The sequence below is a fragment of the Aythya marila genome, assembly GCF_965140915.1.
Source record: "Aythya marila genome assembly, chromosome: 24".
NCBI classification, from domain to species: domain Eukaryota; kingdom Metazoa; phylum Chordata; class Aves; order Anseriformes; family Anatidae; genus Aythya; species Aythya marila.
This window is the reverse complement of record NC_139065.1, coordinates 706,924-716,084: the sequence shown is the minus strand read 5'-3', so window position 1 is coordinate 716,084 and position 9,161 is coordinate 706,924.

Here is a 9,161-nt window from a genome sequence, read left to right as displayed (position 1 = left end):
AAGGCCAGAAGGAGCCACGGACGCAGGACTTCCCTCTTCCCCTCGCAGCTGGAGGAAGGCGACAGCAAAAGCGAAACGACCCAAGGGACACGGGAACGCCAGCCCCGTGGCACACGAAGCCCACAGCAGGTCCTCAGCAAGCAGCTGCCTCCCCAGGGAAGCTTTACGGGCTCTGGGTAAGGACCTGGGGCCCTGCCTGTGCTCGGAGCATCCCTGCAAAAGGCGTCGAGCTCGGGGCTCTTGCCCTGCTCCCAGCACACTGCGGAGTATGCAGCAAGAGAAATTCCTCCTGGGAGCATGGGTTGGTGCAGGGATGTGCAGCGTCGCCCAGAATGTGACCCCGTGTCCTCCAGCCCGGTTATTGAGGGCTGGGGGTGTTATTTAAGCATTCCTTATGGCAGCAGCCCCAAGCCCGCGGTGCCTCAAGCTGCCGGCTTTGAGGGGTCTTCCCGGCTCTGCCTCAGCCCAGGCTCAGCATTTCAGGACAGGAACCCTGGAGCTGGGGCAGGAGGGGGCATTTCTGTGATTTTCCCTGTTGCACACAGTTGGGATCGGTGGCTGCCCGGGCCTCCCGTCACATCACACGGGACAGGGAGGGCACCCAGCTCCCTGCGCCCACAGCATCCACCTGGTGCACGGCAGAAGCCATCCCTGAAAATAAGAACTGGAAAAGTGTTAGCAATGTTTAGAAATGTCAAATAAATAAAAGTAATAAATAAATAAAAGTAAATAAAAAATAAATGAAAAAAAAAAAAACACACTAATAAAACCGTACCAATAAAAAAAATAAAAAATAAAATAAAAAAAAAAAATGAAAATAAGAATAAAAAATGTAAACCATAACAATTAAAAACACAAAAATTAAGAAAAGACGGGGGTCAGGGGGGCAGGGCCCCGCGGCTGTTGGCCGTGTCGCCACGAGGTGGCCCCCGGAGCCCGCAGAGCCGCGGGCGGGCGGCGCAGCCCCACGCGTGGGGGGGGCGCTTGGCCCCGGCGGGCCCGGAGCCGCCCAGGATACGAAACATGCACACATCAGCCTCTGATACGAAATATATACATATATATATATACACATATATTTATTTTTTTTCCCATAAAACCTCCGTCCATCACTTGAGGTGCCCAGGGCTGCTGTGGATAACCCCGCGCAGGCACCAGGCATGGACTGGGGCACTGCCTGGTCTCCTCTGTCTCCAGCTGCCAGATTTCTGTGATTAAAACCATCCAAACAGACAGATGAAACAATGGGGCAGCCTCCTAGGAGGCAATCAGCAACGGACTTGGTTATCAGAACGTCGCCGTAAGCTTAAAACTGGCAGATAGCTGGCATATTACGGAGCTTATCCGCCCAGAGCCACAGCTCTGCAGCAGCAGTGCCACCCGATCTGCTCAGCCCCTGCCTGGAGCCTGGCTGACAAACCTCGGCCACAAGAAAAGTGGTTGGATGCGAAGGGGAAGCGATTTTTCCATCTCCATTTGGGAAAAAGCAACGGCCAGCAGCAGGCTCAGCCTCTATTCATGCAACACCAGTGGCTGATCTGCTAATGTGCTTTCCATGGCTAGTAATAAACTAGATTATTATTTGATTATATCAGAGTTAGCAGGAAAAATAGACCTTGAAGATTAGGGTAATGATCATTAGCGCTGTGTGCGTCCTGTCCTTCTCCACGGGTAGATTTGCACGAGCACAGGGCTGCTGAAAAGCTTCAGAACTGGTAATACATTTAAATAATCCTGTACGCTTCCAGGATAGGGGTAATTGAATTGAAAAGATATTGTTAATCCCCATTACAGCAATTAATGTCCTTGTTAAAGCAGCGGGAGGAGTGGCACAGGAGGCAGCACTGGGTGGCTTTGCGTGCGGCGGGGGCTTGGTGCGGTCCCCGTGCTGCCGAGGGGATGCTCTGGGTGCAGGAGCTGCAGCCCCAACCATCCTGCCCTGCTCCCCGGGCTGCTTTACACCACGCCAGGAGCCTCGGCTCTGCCCCCAGCAGCTGCTCTGCTCCCCCGGGAAGCGGCTCAGGGCTTGGAAGTGATCCTCGGGCACGGCTCGCGTCGCTATTTATAAAGCGCCGTGGGATCCTGCAGATGAAAGGAGCTATTATAACCTGGATTTACAATCCAAAAAGTAGCCGCAAGTTTTTCTCCACTTCATCTTCATCTGCTTTTGTCGAGACAAGTCAGAGCAGCACCGAGACAGAGCCTCTCCCCTCACTCCGGAGCAGCGAGGGAGGTTTTTGGCTGCCAGCATCTGTCCCCTGCCAGGGATATTCCCCCCCTGGCAGCACCCTCCTGCTGCGGGCTGGGAGAAATGCCCCCTGGCACGCCGTGGGACGAGGCCAGCAGCTCCAGGGCTTGGCTTCCCCCGGCAGATTAGCACCCGGCTGGCCCCAGCGTTGCTCACATACCCCAGTGGGATGGCTCCACGAACCCATCCTGCTGGATGTAGCTGACACACAGAGCCCTTAACTGCAAGAAAAGTCAGGGAAAACTGCTCAGAATTGCATCCCTCCGACTGATGGGTACCAGGATCGGGCCCCTGCTCGGGCAGCTGGCTGCTGCCGCCCCTGTGCATGGTGCTGGGGGGGACACAGCAGCCCCGGCCCCTCCAGGCATCAAAAATGCACAAAGGCCCCGCACTGACCCCTTAACTCTGCTTTTCTCAGCACTGAGCGATTTTCCACCTCCAGCTGGAAACTGCATCCTGATTCACTGCCCACAGGATGATGCCGAGGGTACTTCCTTCACTCCCCGTCACCCCAGCCGCTACTCAGAACTGGCAAGGAGCCATCCTCATTTTATGTCTCGCCCTCATCTCTGTATTTCTGAACACAGATTTATTTATTTTTTTCTGAGTAAACCTGCAGCAGCACCAGCACGGAGATGGGCTGGGAGTTTGGATCAGCAATCTGACCAAGAGCCTCTGATTTTATCACGGTGTGTATTTTAACGGGCAGCTCTGGAGCAGAGGCAGGGAGCCCAGAGGCTTCTCTCCGAGGGAGCAATCTCTCGGCTGGACCTGCACAGCCTCAGCCCCTCGTCAGCAAGAGGTGGCCTTGGAGCAGGTGAGGTTTCAGGTCAGAAGTGCCCACGTGGTCTGTGCAGCACAGGGACCCCTCGTGCAGGCCCTGGTGACATTTCTGGCACAAGGACATCAGCCAGAACCGGAGAGGGATCAGCAGTCCCCAGCCTTGTCCCAGCCACGGCACACGGCAGCATCGCGAGGCTGTGCTGGGAGATTCACCTGCAGGAGAGGTCAAACACGCGGCATAAACTGGAAGGGATGGGGACACGGAGGGGTGTGAGGACAGAGGAAGGGTTGGAGGCTCCGGGCTGGGGCTTTAAGCCCTTGTTTTAAATGGGGCACCCCGGACACGCCACCTCCCACTGCACTTCCATCTGCTGGCATCCACGCCTCACCCAAATCCCCGCGATCTGCCAGCAGACGGAGGCATTTGTGCGACGAGATTACGGAGATTAGCTCCCTTAGCATAAGCAGCTCCTGGGGCTGGCCCTAATCCAGGGGGACACACGCAGCCCGCATGCCACCGCCGGGCTGCCCCGGAGGACCCGCCGGGGCCCAGGGGGGAAATTTTCGCCAGGGTTTCTGTGCCAGGCCGGGCACCGCGTGCCAAAAGGGACTCTGCAAGGAATCCCAGCCTGTGCCAGCAGGATGGCCACGCTGCGGTGGCTTTTTCTGCCCCCACAGCTGCCTGCCAGCCCCCCGGTCACTGCAGCACAAGCATGAGGTCCTCGGGGCCCTCAGTGTTTTTTAGCTCAGCCTCTGCTGCTGCTTTGGGCAGCAAACGGAGCCCGACCCCAGCTCAGGCTCTGCAGAAGGCGCTGGCTGCTGCTTGCTGCTTTTTTGGGGGGTCTCAGCTTTCAGCTATAACGAGCTTTAGCCACACGTTGAAGGCTGAAACCCAAATGTGCCCCATGGATGTGGCAGCAGCAAACACCCAGAGGTTTCTGCACAAAGCTGGGTTCAGGACACCCTGCGCTCAGGAGCTTTGTGCCCCCACCACCCGCCTCCCCCCTGCAGGGAGCCCCTTACCAGGAGCAGGGCTCAGCCCTCGCCCCCCCACAGCAGCACAGCCCTGCTAGGAGGAAGGGCCGGGCAATTAATGTCATTAACTCAGCAATCAGCAGCGAGGCCTCACCGAACCCCATGCGCCCAGGTGCAAGCAACGAGCGTTGCCTGCAGGGAAAAGGGGAGCAGGGAAAGGGAAGCGCAGCCCTGAAATGACAAAAAAAAAAAAAAAAATCATGATCTGAACCCAAAAAGAGGAGGCTGAGAGAGGCCAGGACTGATGCCAAAGCACAAGGTGCAATCAGCCGGGGAGCTCGTTAGGCTGAGGGTCAGCACCCATGGTCTCAGCCGCGGGTGCCGGCGGCTGCAAGGTGCTGACGGGGCTTTATCGGTGTTGCTGTGCTCGGTGGAAAAACACTCGGGGCACCGAGCAACGGGCAAAAAGAGCCGGGGTCAGGCCGAGCAGCTGCTGCGGGGCCGTGCTGGAAGGCCTTTGCTCCCAAACTGCCGTATCCGCCCCGGCGTGCTGAAAGCAACAACAGCGATTGCATTGCAGCGGGCTGTGACCTGGCACGCGGCGCGAGCCAGAAATAAAACTGTTTATGTAGCAACTGAAAAAAAATAGCAACAGCAGCTAGGTGAGGCCTATCGATCTTGATTTATTTAGTTCTGGGGTCCAGGAGTGTTTGTTTGTTTGGGTGGGTTAGATTTGTTTGCGCTGTTGAGGTTTTGCTTGGTCCCGCTGTGCCGCTGGTGGCAGCGGGGATGCTCTCACATGGGCCTGGGACTGCCCGGCCCCAGCAGCTTTTGGGATCGGGGCAGGAACACGAGCAGCACCTGCACACCAAGGTTTTGGATGCTGGTGTACGCCAGGGGATGCTGGATCCAGCACGGAGCTGGCAGGAGACAGGTGCAGGCTCGAAGCCGGCTGTGTCCTGCAGTTCAGATGGCACCAATATTTCCTAGCACTCGCCTTGCACTCGATCCCGCAGCATTGCCATGGGGGAAGAGCTCTGCTAGCGAGATCCAGGACACGGGGGCGTTAAGGGGGGAGCCCACCTGCAGCTGGGCCCACACAGAGCTCCCCTCGTGGCTCCTGGGGAGGCCGGGCCAGCTCCCTGCAGCGCTGCTGGACCCCGGAGTGACACCAGGGCCTGGGACAGCTTTTGGTAGAGGCAGCGAGGGCTGACAGACTGCGGGAAGGACGCACGGGGCTCGGGCTGTTGTCTAATAGGAAAAAAAAAATAAATAAATGAATCATCCAAGAGTATTTATAAAGCTTTGTGTCGTTCTGGTGCGTTTCCCATCACATGGGGATGTGTCGAAGGGTCACGCTTCGTCCTGCAAGTGCTAAAGGGAGGGCTGGAAATAATTATGGCAAGGCATGTGATCCCGCCAGCCTGGGAAAGAAAAGGAGAAGAGCTGACGGGGAGGTCTTGCCTCTTTTTTACCCGCTAGCCAGCTTGGTGCTTCTCCCCAAAGCCCTGCCGGGGTCTCACGCAGCGAGAAATCAGGTGAGGGAGGCAGAACACCCAGAGCGGCAGCAAGGACCCCTCACCAGGCTCTCGGGGGCTCAGCCCCACCAATTGTCGCTGCAAATCCAGCCTGAATCAGCACCAGCTGGCTGGAAAATGAAAGCCGGGCCCTTTGCCTCCCTGCTCCATCTCCCAAAATAACCAGAGGCTTCCCCCTGCTCACCCCAAACACCCGCCCGCCCTCGGCAGCCTGTGCCTTGTGGGGATGAATTAGGGGGCACTGCTGAAGATCACAGGGGGGTGAGCATCAGATGGGGCCTGAAATCACCGCCACTCACTCCCGGGGCCGTGCAGCGCTGCGAAGGGGCAGAAACTGAACAGCCCCACTTATTCCCATGCTTAGCTGCCCCTGAAGGAGAAGTTAAGCACCTAAATCCTATCAGCTTGGAGGACAAGGCAGGCAGCACGCTTCTTGGGGCACGTACAGCTCCGGGAGGGCTCCCCGTGGTGTCTGGGCCCCGCAGCTGCCCCCAGCCCCGTTCCGTCCCGTGGCAGCACCCAGACCAAAGGTGCCAACGGCTGGCTGAGCTCTGAGCTCTGCACGGGGCAGCAGCAATGAGGGGAATTGTGAGGGGATATACAGGGGATATACAGCTTATGTCTCAGAGATCCATGCTCATACAAAAATAAATAAATACTTTTTTTTTTTTTTTTTTAAATCCACCCCTGCTTGCTGGCACATTTATTTAGTGCTTAGGTCTGAGAGCAGGAACCTCTGGTGGGAATCACTCGCGTGACCTTTCCTAGGTGATGACTTTACAGCTGGCTGCCCAGACTTCCAATATCACCTCGTTTCTGCCATCCATCACCAACGCCTTGCAGCTCCTGTCGCTCCCGAGCTCGGCGCTGCTCTCACCCCGTGTCGTGGCCGTGGCCGAACAGCAGAAATTGTCACCATGCATGGCTGGGGCCATGTCGGACATGGGTGACCTCCAGCATCACCTGTCGGAGCCACAGAAGCACCGAGTGAAGTCTTTATTCCCTTCTCATCCTTCACCTGTGGCAGGATGGCCAGCGGGAGCTGCAGAAGCCCCAGCTGAGCAGGCAGGGCAGAAATCCTGTTTTTTTTCTGAGTCCTGCCCTGCCAGAGCTGCTTTCCCCTCCTCGAGGGCTGCCAGCCAGGGGGCACGCTGCTCTGCATCACCTCAGGGCTTTATTTCTCCTTTCTTTCAGCCCCTCCTCTGCTCTGCTTAATGACTCTTAACCCTAACTGTGCTCTCTGTCTTCTAACCTATAACCCCCTTGCCCAGAAAACCAACTCTCCCCAATGCTCCCTCCTCCACCTGCAGAGCCCGATGCCAGTTTCCAGGCTCCCGAGAGGAGCACAAACCCTTACAAGGCTCCACACTTCGGCAGGAGGCCGGGGCTGGCCCTTGGTCATCTTTAGAAAGCTATCCTCAGCCGTTAAGAATGGCCGGGCTTAATTCAGGCAGGCATCTCAGCCCTCCAGACAAAGCAAACAAACTGAAGCTCACGTAAGGGGCAGCTCGTTTAAACCCGCGTTGCCAGAGGAAATTCGGCCGTGGGCTCGTGCCGATGAGCCCATCTCCCTGCAATCCCACACCGAGCCCTCCTTCAGCTCCTTATAAGTTCAGCCTCCGCGGGTGCCTGGTGCCGAGTCCAGCCCCGCTCGTCCTTTGGGTCTGCACAAACACCGGGGGGACGGGGGTGGCACGGCAGGAAAACAGCTCGGGTACGTCGGGCACGCTTTGTTCAAGAAGGCACACGCATGTGAGGACAAGAAAAGTCTTCAGAGGAAAAGGGAGCTCTGGGCATCTGCGCATGTGGCTGTCCCGAAGTGTTTGTAAAGCGCTTCAGGCTGATCTGACAAGGGGAAGGAAAACAAACCCGGCGCTGCCTCCCATTCATTCATCTCCTGTGCTGCAAAGGGCTTCGTTTCTAAAAAGGATTAGATGAATCACACGGAGACTAGCACTAGCTTATTAGCTGATGCTTAAAGAAAACCTAATTATGGGCAAGATTCACCTCTGCAGTCCACACCACCCTGAGTCACAGGCAAGCACCGTCTGTATGTGAGAGTCGGGAACCACCCCAGAGCTCTGGCAGGCTCCAGCTCCAGCTGCTGCTGTCATTGCTGCCACCTGCACCAGAGAGCTCGGTGCGGGGCTGCCAGGGGCTGCCAGGCAGCTCGTCCTCACCAGCACAGCAGGAGATGCAGCCCGGGACAGCCCGAGGAGTGTGAATGGTGCGGGTTGTTGCTGAGTGTTGGCAGATGTGGTGTGACAGCCCCAACACCTTGCGCCCCTCTGCACCCATGGTACGAGCAGAGCGCTCCCCTGGAAGGAGGTGTGCGGGATGCTGCCCTGCCATGAGTGCAGGTACCATCAGCAATTCATGCTGTTCCTGTCACCAGAAAGCATATCCAGAATCCTTGCAATTCTGAGGCCATGTAGAATGGCTTTTTTTTCCCCTAGGAACTTCTTGGCACTTCGCAGAAGCAGCAGGTCCCTTTGAAAGGTGCCGAGCAGAGCTCCCAAATCTGCAGCTCCAGGGTAGCCGCTCACCAGGGAACAGTTCTGGCTTATGAGCATAAATTATTGGGTGGCTTCAGAAAACAAACAAACCCCCTCAACCTGTATTTTTAAAACATGACTTTTAAAAATAAACAACTCCCTTGCTAGACTGCTGCAGCTGCTTCTAAAGAAAGTTGTGCTGAATGCCTCGGCCGTGCAGGACGTTGTCCCCTCGCTTTGTAAGGGGGAGTTAGGGCCAGTGAACCGAAGGGAGTAGGGCAAAATGCGAGTAGAACTAGTAAATCTCCTCCTCTTCTGCTTGTGAAAATGATTCGAGAATCTCCTGGTTAATTTTTCCTTTAAGAAACTCATTAATTAATGATTGAATTGTGCAAAGGTGCTGATTTTACACCGGCGTTCCTCAACGTAAGGCAGACAGGCAGAGTTACCTGAGCGCAGCCCTGTGCTCGGTTCCCAGTCCTCAGGTAGCGCACAGCAGGCTGTGTAACCCTGAAGAGCAGAAGCTGTGAAGCACAGCACCTTACTGTCCTGTGGCGAGATAAGGCTGCTCTTTTTCACGGGGTGCTGTGCCTGGGAAAATGCCACAAAATCCTAACAGAGGCTGAGCCCTGAAAAACAGCAATTGCAGCAGGCTGAGAAGCAACTGTGCCTACAGGCTACACGTATGGAAATCCATACTGCAAACAAATAAAATCAAAGATCACTGAACTGCCTGTACGTACATATTCTGTTACTGTTTCCAGGCTGTGATTTTTATTTATTTTTTAATCAAACATCTGACGTTCACCCACATTAAAACGAATAAGGAAAAAATTCACTCTGTTGCCTGCAAACTTTCTGCACGTAACTTACATCATTTAGTCGGATAGGTCATAGCTAGAGACCTTTTTATTGCGGGATGATTTCATCTCCAAACTATTCCAATATCCACTTGTGTACTGTAAGTTACCCATTTATAGGTTTCTAATAAAAGCAAATCTTCCTTAAGTGGCTATTACTGGATTTCTCCTTGCAGCCTAGGGATAAGCAGGATTCTGAGCTTTAAAAAGCTCTGCAGTGGACTAAATAAGAAAGTGACAAGCAGAGAATGCTATGGCAAAA